Raw genomic sequence first — 13155 nt, 5'->3', positions numbered from 1 at the left:
AGCAAAAACAGGCTTTAGTCAGTAAATAAAAGAGTTACAGGTTGGTATGCCACATTTTTAGGGATTTGTAGTGTAAAAAAAAAATAAAAAAAAAATCTTGCTGTTTAAATCTGATAAATCAAACCAAAACAAGGCATAAACAATCTAAGAGAATATAAAGTAATAATTCTATTAACTTTTATCTCAGTCCAAACAAATCTCGGATATTTAGCTAGAAAATTGTTGCACAATTTGACGTTTCATTATGTTATTATCACAAATAAAATGATTGACTACAAGCACAACTAGCCAATATGCTTACAAAGTCTAACACATTTTTGATAATTCGAATAAGTGTGAAGATGTCAATTTTCTTAGCTGGACATAAAAATATCTATATTATATAATATTAAAGGGGACCTATTATGCAAAATTTCACTTTTACATAAATGTGGCAGCACTGTTTGTACACAATCACTCTATATAATGGTGAAAATCCGCCTATTCCTTATTTTAATCCCCATAAATCATTAGCAGTGTCTCAGAATAATGATTAGACCCGCCCTGAGTGAGCTGTACACAGTCCGCCATGTTTATCTCCTCGCCAGAGCATTTAACAGCAACATTCAAGTCACAAATGTATTCTTATTAAAGCTTCTAAAGTTATTCAATCAATCAATGTTTTTTGCGTGTATTTGACAGTTTAAGCGCAATAAGACGTGAAACTTAGAGAACTTAGGATAATACTCATGGGACGCGCCGTCTGACCAATAGTGTGCGTGCTTTGAATGTGTGTAAAACCATATATCAGAAGATTAGACGGATATGGCTTTAAAACATACAGATAAAAAACTTTCATGATGATGAAGAACTGTAATGTCATATGAGCATCACCACGATAGAGATGATAATCAAAAACAAACAGATGCTTTAGTTTTTGTCAGAGTATCTGAGGCATGAGCTGTAAAGGCTCAGCCCTCTTCTGGATAAGGGGGCGGAGCTGTAGCTAATTTGCATTTAAAGATACATTCAATTCAATTCAATTCAAATTTATTTGTATAGCGCTTTTCACAATACATATTGTTTCAAAGCAGCCTTCCAGAAAGTGAATTTCAGAAATGTACATAGAAAAATACAGTTAGTTAATCATGTATAAATTTAGGGCATAACATCGCCAGCGTTGAGTCGTCTCTTCACAGGTGTCGAGTCGTCTCTTCACGGGTGTTGGAGAATCTGTAGTTTCCATGAGAGGCTGGATACAAACTGGAGCTGACGAACTCTATTTACCTCGGGACTAGCGTCCCGAGATAACAACAGAAGAGCAAATGGGAAATAATTAGCGTAGCTGCTGTTCATAATATTAATGCATTCAATCCGATTCAACTGTAGTATAAAATCATTATGTGAATGCTCGGCTAAAGAGATGCGTTTTAATCTAGTTTTAAACTGGGACAGCGAATCTGAGCCTGCTTGGCTAAAGAGATGTGTTTTAATCTAGTTTTAAACTGGGACAGCGAATCTGAGCCTCGAACAATATCAGGAAGGCCATTCCAGAGTTTAGGAGCTAAATGTGAAAACGCCCTCCCTCCTGTAGTGGACTTAGATATCCTAGGAATGACCAGAAGCCTCGAATTTAGTGATCTTAAAGAGCGCGATGGATTGTACATGCACAAAAACAGCATGTCTTTGATATAATACATGATCTGTGGGGTAATAAATGATTCTGGAGACACCTGAGACTTATATTACATCTTGTAAAAAGGGGCATAATAGGTCCACTTTAAATAAATTTTGCACCTGTGATATTCAATTAGCATTGTTTTTCTATACTGAAATCTCCTCAGTAATAATCATAGTAAATAATAAATAAATATTACATTGTCATCAAACACATTATTACATTATGAGTTTGAAACACACTGTGTTCATATCGCTTTGAAAAGCATCTGTTTCAGTCTGGAAAAGGAACGGCTGTCTGTTTTTACCTTTAATAAGATCTGATGTCTTAATCTGCGTCTAAAGGCACTTTACCGAAATTATAGAGTATTTTACGGAGACCAAACATAAGGTAGAAAATTCCCTCAATGCCTGTTGACTCTGACGGAAAGCTCATTAAAGACAGAGCAAATCTGTCGTTTTTAAGTAAGACTTTTCCTCGGGCCCCTTGAGGACAGCCTCGCTGTAATTTATCACAGCCACTAATTATGCAAGGTTTAAGTCACTCTTTTCTTCTGGGGGAGAAAAAGAGTATCACAACAGAGAAATCATCACGGAGCCAGAGACTCCGGAAGTGAACGGATGAAAGAACCATATGTCGGGAACCGAGACTGCTGCGGTTTGATTAGAAGAAACTGAGCTATTTCTGTTCTGTATTCCTGCTTCCAAGCATTTGTGGAGCTTTAGAAATGAGACCTGAAAAAAAAAAAAAAAAAAAAAAACGTGTTTGATTTTTCACATTTCATCAACTTCTTTTTCTTAATCACAGTGACAAAGTTGATTGTTTTCTGCTGGAGAGGCTGCAGTCGTCATGGAAACAGGATTATTCACAGGTCATGATGTTAATGATGCAGGGAGTCGAATGATAAACAGGTGATAGTATTGTTATTGTAGTCGGCGTTGAGTGCACAGCTCACAGACACATTTACATACCAGGACGACGAGTTTTGCAAAGAATAAACCGGTAAACAAGCTGCCTGCTAAAATAAAAGGTGAAGCACTCTTTGTTCTTGTTAAAATGACGCTTTATCGCTCCAGTGCCTGTTTCACAATGCACACAAGCACAATCCTCTGATACTTGTTTAAAAAGCAATCTTGTGGAAAAATCATCTAGCTTATTAGCTAAATGAATGAAAAATGAGCCCGGTTTATTCCATAGGCGGGTCAATAATACAAACGGTGAGCTGTCATGCATACACAGAACCTGCAGACGGTTTCTTATCACTGATGCTGCATCCAAAGACTTTTCTCAGCTGAGAGATTCTCATTTTCAGCATGAAGTCTCACGTTACCATCCTATTAATTCATATCCAAATTGTTTATCTGGGTTATATGAAAGTTACCTTTAATTATGCAATTATAAAAAGGCTAATGAAAGTGTGCAACTTGACATTAGGATCTTATTACATTCTGATACTCTTAAACTTGGTCTAATATGTAATATTCACAGTAAACTAGATGGAATGATCGAAACATTAATTACAACTGTCCTCTAATCACAGCAGAAGGTTTATATATTATCAACAGCAAAAGCTGCTGATTTGTGCAAAATGCACCAGGTGTTCCAGCGATGTTGGGGAATATACAATGGGCTGCAGTTATATTAGCTTTAGCTCATTCACAATCCTCAAAATAAAGCCATTGGTCCACATCCACAGTCTTTAGAAAGGCTGAACGTGTGTGTGTAATGAATACAGCGTCTCTTGTTTCTCTTTGTCAGCCGACAAAGTGCTCCAAGTACCTGTTTGGATCACTTTGCTCAGTCAACAGACCCCAATGAGATCTGTCAACATCTTCATTACCTGAGTAAAGTGAAGTACTCTGTCTGCTTATAACACAGCGACTCTCTTCACCTGAGCTGTTGAAACTGCAGATCCACTTTGGTTTTGTGTTTGCTCTGAACACCCCAAACCAAAGTCCTTTATAAATCACGTCAGTTCATCCGCGCAGCCGTTTCCAGTCTCACGTGGATAGCTTGACATTTGCTTGAATGGGGGAAAAGCAACACCGCTTATGTTTTAATAACATGTTAAATCCCCAATAAACTCAAATGTAAACAACAAAAGTATATCATAAATGTTGCTTTAGCTGAAAACACAGCTTAAAAAGACTAAGCTAAATGTGACATACGACTTTACAATAAGGTTCCATCTGTTAACATTAGTTAAAGTCCCCCTGTGGTGAAAATCATAAATTCATAAGTCGACAGCATTGCTGAGTATTTCCTCCTTAAAACTGCAGTGAACCAAAGACAGTCTCAAAAACACGCTTTGAAATCGCTGGTGTTTCTGACGTCACAAACTACCTTGTAACCAATCAGATCAACGTGTGATCGTCAACCAGTGGATCTCTGAGCTGAGTGAGTGAGTGGAGGCGGGGCTCAACTGCGCATACTAAATGAGGTAAGGGTGTCGAGTTACAGTCAAGATATTTTAAGGCATGATGTTTTTTTTATTTTTATTAAAAGTTTAAATATAAATCATGTTCTGTAGTTGTTGTTTAGAAATGATAAACAATAATTTGCAATTTAGGCCTATAAAATGTTAAATATATGATGGCTTTTAAACAAAGTTCACTGATTTTATCATCAGAAATAAAAAACAAACAAACAAACAAAGGTATCAGAATTCTGAGTTTTCACTATGCAACTTGGTTAGTCAGTCATGTGCATGCAACAATATTCTCAAGGTCATGCCTTTAATTACCAGGGAACTAATCAAACATGGACGGTACCTTGAATTCAATATAAGTAGCTTTGTATGAAAGCATCTGCCAAAAGTGATGTGCACTCTGTCCTTGGTCGATGAGTGAAGATGAAGCATTTCACAAAGCCATGACTTCTGTAGAGGGGAAAATTGAGGTAAATTACATGCAAGTGGCGAGGTCTCTCAATATGAAATCTTTGTCACTTCATCAGTATAACTTAAAAAGGCCACAATAGACCTCTGTGAAGCCCTCCATTTGCAAAGTCTTTTGAAAAACCTATAATAATGATCAAGTCCTCAATTACTGAATAGTAAGACATGTAAATATTAACTCATTTTAATCAGCGAACGAACCTGCCAGTTAACAGTAGCCCTGGTGTGACATTACCTCAAACAATGGAGAGGTGAGAAAAGACGTTTGCATCATCTCAGGTTTGTCTGAAAATTAATGATATGACACAGGAGGAGGGAATGTGGGATGGGGTTTGGGTGTCTGTGTTTCACAAGGTACAAACTCATTATTTAGCTCTTTATCTACTGTTTCCTCTCTTTTAGTCAATCTCTTATGGCTGGGTGTTGTGTGGGCATCAAATAAGCTATTAATAAAGATGTAGTTTTGAGTATTTGACTTTCACAGTACCATGTTATGACCTCAAAACACTTTTACCAACATTCATGATTTATAAACTAATACATTTTGAGGTTTGTATCACATAGCCAGCTCCATATGTTTGGCTTTTCTGATGTAGTAAACTTGTTCTGTCACTCACCTGATACAACATTTTAGCAAAATGCAAAATACATACCAATACATACATATCACTGCAGTTTCTAAAATAAATGAACACTAGAGGCAGTGAAACAGCAAGAACTTTTCACACACAGTTATGATTACAGGGGCAGATAATGGATTAATAAAGACTTTTTTCAAGCGGCTCCTTGCACAATTATGTTAAGACCTCAAAACACTTTTTACCATAGTGCATGATTTGTAAATGAATATATTTTGGAGTTTGCATCACTTACCCAGCTCCATATGTTCAGTTTCACTGATGTTTGTTCAGTAGCTCAGCTGTACAGAATTATGCTTGTGATGTGGAGAGATCCGGTACGATCCTGTGAAAGACGAGTCATGATACAAGAGCTCAAAGTTCAAAAACAAGATAAAATGTCATGGTTAAGATTACGTTTTTATGTCGCATTTGCTTTTGTTAACACTATCGGGCAGGTTTAGGGTTTAGTGTAGGTGTACGTTATTTAAACGTGATGGAGCATTAATCTTTCACTCCCCGGACAGAACTGCAGTGATACGTACAAACTTCGACGTAATAATAAAAACGTTGCCATATTCACGTTCATCTGTTCCGGAAAAAAACTAAACGCTTTTAGCACAACTCACTGGACATTTCACTTTGAAACTGTCGCGCAACGTGCAAAAATGTTGCCACAGGTACGTTTTTCGATTGAGCCTGGGCTGGAAAATGTGTTTTAATCTTGTTTGCTTTTGTTAAAACTATCAATTAGCCATGTTTAGGTTTTAGTGGAGGTGCTACATTATTTTTCAAATTTAATGTGAAATAGCATTAATCTTTTAGCGCCATATTTAATTTATAAACTGCAGCAAATCATAAAAAAAAAAAAAAAAAAACTTTGTTAGATTCAAATTCATCTGCTAACAGCATTACACCACAGTAATTATACTACAAATACTAGGTAAAAGTCACAAATTCCATTTGTCCACTATCATGTTGCAATGCACTCTGGGATTACTTAACTCACAATGTATCTGTACAAAGATGTGTTTTATACTTCGTTTAAATGTTTTAGGACATCTCTCTCTCTCTCTCTCTCTCTCTCTCTCTCTCTCTCTCTCTCTCTCTCTCTCTCTGTTCATTATAGCTTAATAAAATATAATAATAAAATAGTCAACCTATTATATAAAAATGACACTGCTCTGTTTAAATAGTCAGTAGTACAATTCGTACCATTCACAGATGTTTCCAAGCACATTTTTGCGCGTGTGAATAGGATTGTTTTCTTTCCGTCGATATTGGAACGTGAGTGAAGTACAAAGCCTATGATAAAGACTAGTTTAGCATCCAAATACTCGCCACATTTAACCGCTTTGGTCAGTCAAGTATCGCTTGTGTCACACTTCTTCTTCTCCTTCTGAGAACAAATCTTCAGTGTGTTGGATATATTTTAGAGTTTACATTTTTCGCAGTCTCGCCATATTCCAACCACCTCACAGCCATAACCAAGCAAAATTTCCTGGCTTAACCGTCTTATAGCTAATTCTCCCAATATTTGATTAAATGGTCTTTTTTCTAAAAAAGATCCATCTCTATCCCAGCATTTCAAATATGTTTAGAGGTGCACTGATCAGAGCAACTTAAATAGGCCCAATTCATTTGAATTATTTATTTTTTATATATATACATTTTTTTCTATGTCTTATATTCATTGGCAAAACAACTGGTACTTTTAATAACACAGTTCTTTTCAGCAGTTTCAGTCATTGTCTCTAATCATCAGGCAGACTTACCTGAAATGATTGAGATGAATGCCTGGATATGCGATCTTGTTCCGTGATGCCAAATTGTAGATTTAAAAATCTTGCTTTCCCCTTGTTGTTAATTAATGGTTACAGTGTCATTTTAAGTCTCCAAGTGGCCTTTTTTTGGGAAGTGCCTAGCCATAAACTTAGATAAACATGTGTAAAACACTCATTATTCTAAGGTATTGTTATCAAATTTTAAATTGGGCTTGGTAAGGCTTGGTAAGTGTCCCCTTTCAAAAGACACCAAAACCATGCATATACTCCAAACTCCAAGAACAGTATCCAATTTATTTTGGGTATGCCTTTTTAGGCGTTTTAGGGCAAATTTGACAGGAATTGTAAAGGGCTAACTCTTCCCATACACACTCAAAGTCACCCAAAGTCTCTCTTCCCCACATACAGTATGTGTTCAGAACAGTATGTGCACAGTATGATTCATAAAATACAATGATTACAAATGATTATGAATGTATATATACAAATTATATAACAGATACATAATACTACTGATTATGAATATTATTCCATGAATATTGTTAAAAAGTAATAATAATACTAAAAACAATATTACATGATGAAATTGAGTCTTCACAAACAAACAATTATCTTACAATTGTTTTCCTTAACATTATTTTTTGTCCTTTACTGTGTCATGTTCATTAAACCCAAATATCTAAGCTAACCTGCTGCTGACGGCACAGTGAATGAACCACGTTCATGGATTAGAGAGTTGAGATTGTTCTTGATATTTAAAAAATAACTCTTTAAACCTTTGATCGGTTCATAATTTGAGTAAACAATATTCATAAAAGTCGTGACCATTTTTGGATCACTACAGTCATGGCTATATTCTTCAATCACTAATTCACACTTTTGAATTTCATTATTTTTCAAAGAACATTTAGCTGGAATGTAAAAACTAGCGTCTAAGGCAGGGACTATGACACCATGACTATAGCTGAAAATGTTAGAATTGATCTTGTAAGTCTTGTATTTCTCCAGCATGTAATCCATGTCCTGTAAATACAAGTCGATGGCAGCTTCGATAGCATTAACATAGACTGATGCAGGTTTATCAGTCTGAATATTCAGTCGAGCCTCATGGATCAACATCTGGACGTAGAAGGCGGCTCCGTTGACCCAGATCTTGAACCCACGGCTGCTCATCTGTCCGTCCTGCAGCAGGGAGTTTCTGAGGATGGTGAGATGGTTGCTCAGCTGCTGTTCCAGTCTCTTTATTTCCTCCCGTAATTGTTGGTCATCGTTGATGTGCATGCGATGGCGTCTCAGATACTCTGTCATTGTGTCCCGGACACTCGAAGCTTTCTCTTCCCCAAACACACGTTGTAACAGGCTGTATGTGTCATCACTTTTCTGACTGCTGTCCTTGATGATGATCTCTATGATCAAGGAAATCACCAAAGCTCCAAGTCCAACAGCATTCGGGACTGAATTCAGAGCACCAATGGCAGATCCTAAACTGTTGACGTAACCTGGCACCGTGTTGAGCATCTCATCAGAGTAAACCTGCAGCACAGCGTTAGAGTCGGAACCAGAATATTTCCACAGAGTCTCATCTATGCCTACATCTGGTAAGAGGCATGGTACCAATAAAGACTGGTTATACAACCCAAGAGCTTCCGAGCCATAATCTGGTGATGAGTCGGTTTGGCCCATGATTTTTCCTCTCGATCTGTAAGCGCTAAATTTTAGCGTACAAGTACAAATATTTATTGTACAAGTTCTCAAATTCACATCTACGTACTCTCGAGTTTTGCTACTCTTTTACCTTCATAGCTCCCTCACATATAACCAGGACGACAACTCCAACAGCCAATCAGACCTCTGGAAAATGGTTAGGCGTATTTGTTGACTTGTCTCTAAAGTCCAGTGTGTTCAAGGTCCAGAAAAGCAAATTGAATCTACATTTATAGTTTGCTATTCAAATACAACCCTAATGCAGTGATTAGAGATTGTTCCTTCATGTGCATTATAAGTGTTTTATAAGATACTTAAATAAAGAAAACCTTCAGAGAATCCCCATCAGAAACAGGACAAAGACAAAAACATAAACAGGATATCGACTTAACCTACGTCAGCATTTATACTGTACAATATTTTGTGATAAACAGGATTCTTTGACTATTTAGGTCTTATAAAGGCATCATGTTTTTAACTGGATCTGTGCAACCGAGGATTTTTTTCACGTGAATAGTTATTTTTGTTTTAAACAAGTTTATTAAACAACAATGTATAACAAACATATACACACACACACACACACAGACACACAGACACAGATACAGAGACACACACACACACAGAGAGAGAGACACACACACAGATACAGAGACACACACACACACACACAGACAGAATCGCAGAAACACACACACACAGACAGAATCAGACACACACACACACACACACACACACACACACACACACACACACAGAGACACACACACACACACACACACACACACACACAAACACACACACAGACAGAATCACAGGAACACACACACACACACAGACAGAATCAGACACACACACACACACACACACACACACACACAGGCAGAAAGAAAGACAGACAGACAGAGACAGACACACACACACACACACACACACACACGTATCTAGTAGCTTTGCTAAACTATATTCCTGTAAATAATAGTGGCCCACTTTATAAGAATGGACATTGACTATCAAGATTTTCAACCCTTTTTTCCAAATTCCTGTTAAATATAAAGAATACAAACACAAACACTCCAGCTGTTATAAAACTGAACTTTCACGTTTTGTATTATTTCGTGAATAAAATCATAGAGAAAGAGAATGTTTATGTTTTTGTTTTTTTCAGGGAACAGCTGCAAGATTCAAAGATTTTCGCGGCATTATGTTTTTTTTATTTTTTTATTTCATTTTCATTTACTTTACTTTATTTATAAAGCACAATTAAAACAACGTGATGTTGACCAATGTGCTGTACAGTCACACAATAAAAATTACATAATAAAATATTTCTTTTTCAGACAGGACAATGACTAACAAACATCTGAAAAGAGCCTCTTACTAGTTAACCTACTGAACCAAACGCTAATTCTAGCAAATGCAGTTTCAGATTTCGTTTAAAATAACCTAAGGAAGGAGCCAATCTGAGATGTAGAGGCAGGTTATTCCAGCGCTTTGGAGCTGCCACAGCAAATGCCCGATCACCACTCAATTTTAATCTAGTCCTTGGAATGTCTAGGATCATCTGATTTGCTGATCTGAGAGACCTAGAAGGTTTGTGTATATGAAGAAGATGCGCAAGGTATGATGGGGCCAAATTATGCAAGGCTTTGTACACAAATATCAATAATTTATAATAAATTCTGAACTCCACCGGCAACCATTTAAGTGAGACTAAAATCGGTGTTACATGCTGCTTTTTACGAGTCCCTGTTAAAAGTCTAGCAGACGCATTTATAACCAGTTGAAGACGATTCAGAAGTGCTTGGCTGACACCTACATATAGCGAGTTACAATAATCTAGTCGTACAGAAATAAAAGCATGAATAATCCTTTCAAAATCACTGGAGGACAAAAACGGTTTAACCTTTGCTATTGATCTTAAGTGGAAAAAACAAGATTTCACCACAGAATTAATCTGTTTGTCAAACTTCAAAGAGCTATCAAATTGGACGCCAAGGTTTTTCACTACAGATTTACAAAAAGGAGCTAACTCACCCAGATCAAAATAATTTTTAGTGTCAGGGGCCCCGAACCAGATTATTTCAGTTTTACTTTCATTCAGATGCAGAAAATTTTCAGACATCCAAGATTTAACTTCTTGTAAACATCTCAATAGTGACTCAAAATAATTTTTGTCCTGTTTCCGCTGTTTATTGTAAAGGATGTGAATGTAACCAGTGTGTGTGCGGCCAGAAGCTGCGTCAAACCAGACACAAACACACCATCCAGGACGGGAACTTTAGAGATGTTGCCTTCAAAATAAAACCAGTGGAAAAGAAAATCTAGTGCTTACAAAAAAGGACACACACACACACACACACACGCACACACACACACACACACACACACGCACACACACACACACTTTTTTGGGGGTCCCGAGAGGTTTGTGAATGGGAATGAGAGGCATGGATTCTCTAAAGACTGGTTATAATACCAAAGAGATTCCAATTCATAATTTAGTGAGTATGAGGGGGTTTGGCCCATGATTTTTTCTCTCGATCTTGTAAGCGCTAAATTTTAGCGTACACGTACAAATATTTATTGTACAAGTTCTCAAATTCACATCTACGTACTCTGGAGTTTTGCTACTCTTTTACCTTCATAGCTCCCTCACATATAACCAGGACGACAACTCCAACAGCCAATCAGACCTCTGGAAAATGGTTAGGCGTATTTGTTGACTTGTCTCTAAAGTCCAGTGTGTTCAAGGTCCAGAAAAGCAAATTGAATCTACATTTATAGTTTGCTATTCAAATACAACCCTAATGCAGTGATTAGAGATTGTTCCTTCATGTGCATTATAAGTGTTTTATAAGATACTTAAATAAAGAAAACCTTCAGAGAATCCACATCAGAAACAGGACAAAGACAAAAGCATGAACAGGATATCGACTTAACGGCTTAACGGGGCTTTCTGGGATAGTCCTAAAATGGTTCAGGTCATACTTAGATGGGAGAGGTTATTATGTGAGTATAGGAGATCATAAGTCTGAGTGGACATCCATGACATGCGGAGTCCCTCAAGGCTCAATTCTTGCGCCACTCCTGTTCAACCTGTATATGCTCCCAATGAGCCAAATAATGAGAAAGAACCAAATTGCTTACCACAGCTATGCAGACGACACACAGATCTACCACAGCTATGCAGACGACACACAGATCTACCACAGCTATGCAGACGACACACAGATCTACCACAGCTATGCAGACGACACACAGATTTACTTAGCCCTATCGCCTAACGATTACAGCCCCATTGACTCCCTGTGCCAGTGCATTGATGAAGTCAACAGTTGGATGTGCCAAAACTTTCTTCAGTTAAACAAAGACAAAACTGAAGTCATTGCATTTGGAAACAAAGATGAAGTTCTCAAGGTGAACGCATACCTTCACTCTAGGGGTCAAACAACTAAAAATCATGTCAGGAATCTTGGTGTGACACTAGAGTCAGACCTTAGTTTCAGTAGTCATGTCAAAGCAATAACTAAATCAGCATACTATCATCTGAAAAATATTGCAAGAATAAGATGCTTTGTTTCCAGAAAAGACTTAGAGAAACTTGTGCATGCTTTCATCACCAGCAGGGTGGATTATTGTAACGGACTCCTCACTGGCCTTCCCAAAAAGACCCTAAGACAGTTGCAGCTCATACAGAACGCTGCCGCCAGGATTCTGAGCAGAACCAGAAAATATGAATATATCACACCAGTCCTCAGGTCTTTACATTGGCTCCCAGTTAAATTTAGGATTGATTTTTAAAGTATTACTACTGGTATATAAATCATTCAATGGCCTAGGACCTCAATACATTGCAGATATGCTCACTGAATATAAACCCAACAGATCACTCAGATCATTAGGATCATATCAGCTAGAAATATCAAGGGTTCACTCTAAGCATGGCGAGTCAGCTTTTAGTTATTATGCCAGCCGCAACTGGAACCAGCTTCCAGAGGAGATCAGATGTGCTCCTACAGTAGTCACTTTCACATCCAGACTCAAAACACTTCTGTTTAGCTGTGCATTTACTGAATGAGCACTGTGCCACTGTGCGTCCGACTGTTTGTACTGTACTGTATTTTATTTTTTATTTTTCTAAACTGTTTTAATTATTCTTATTTCTTTTTATTATTTTAATTTCTTCTATGTAAAGCACTTTGAATTGCCATTGTGTATGAAATGTGCTATATAAATAAACTTGCCTTGCCTTGCCTTGCCTTGCCTTGCCTTGCCTTGCCTTGCCTTAACCTACGTCAGCATTTATCCTGTACAATATTTTGTGATAAACAGGATTCTTTGACTATTTAGGTCTTATAAAGGCATCATGTTGTTTAACTGGATCTGTGCAATCGAGGATTTTTCTCACGTGAATAGTTATTTTTGTTTTAAACAAGTTTATTAAACAACAATATATAACAAACATATACACACACGCACACGCCCCTGCACACA

The 13155-nt window shown here is 37.2% G+C and overlaps 1 long non-coding RNA gene across 1 annotated transcript; it reads right to left on the bottom strand.

Annotated features, from left to right (window-relative positions):
• Positions 1-1014: 1014 nt before the first annotated feature.
• LOC307153641 lies at positions 1015-11899 on the bottom strand. Its single transcript, XR_013820182.1, has 4 exons — positions 11809-11899; positions 5427-5516; positions 4429-4535; positions 1015-3680 (listed from the first exon to the last, which is right to left on the bottom strand). It is a non-coding gene; the product is annotated as an uncharacterized lncRNA (long non-coding RNA).
• Positions 11900-13155: the final 1256 nt, after the last annotated feature.

Source organism: Squalius cephalus, assembly GCF_949319135.1.
Source record: "Squalius cephalus genome assembly, chromosome: 25".
Taxonomy (NCBI): Eukaryota; Metazoa; Chordata; class Actinopteri; order Cypriniformes; family Leuciscidae; genus Squalius; species Squalius cephalus.
This window is presented reverse-complemented; position numbering and strand designations above follow the sequence as displayed.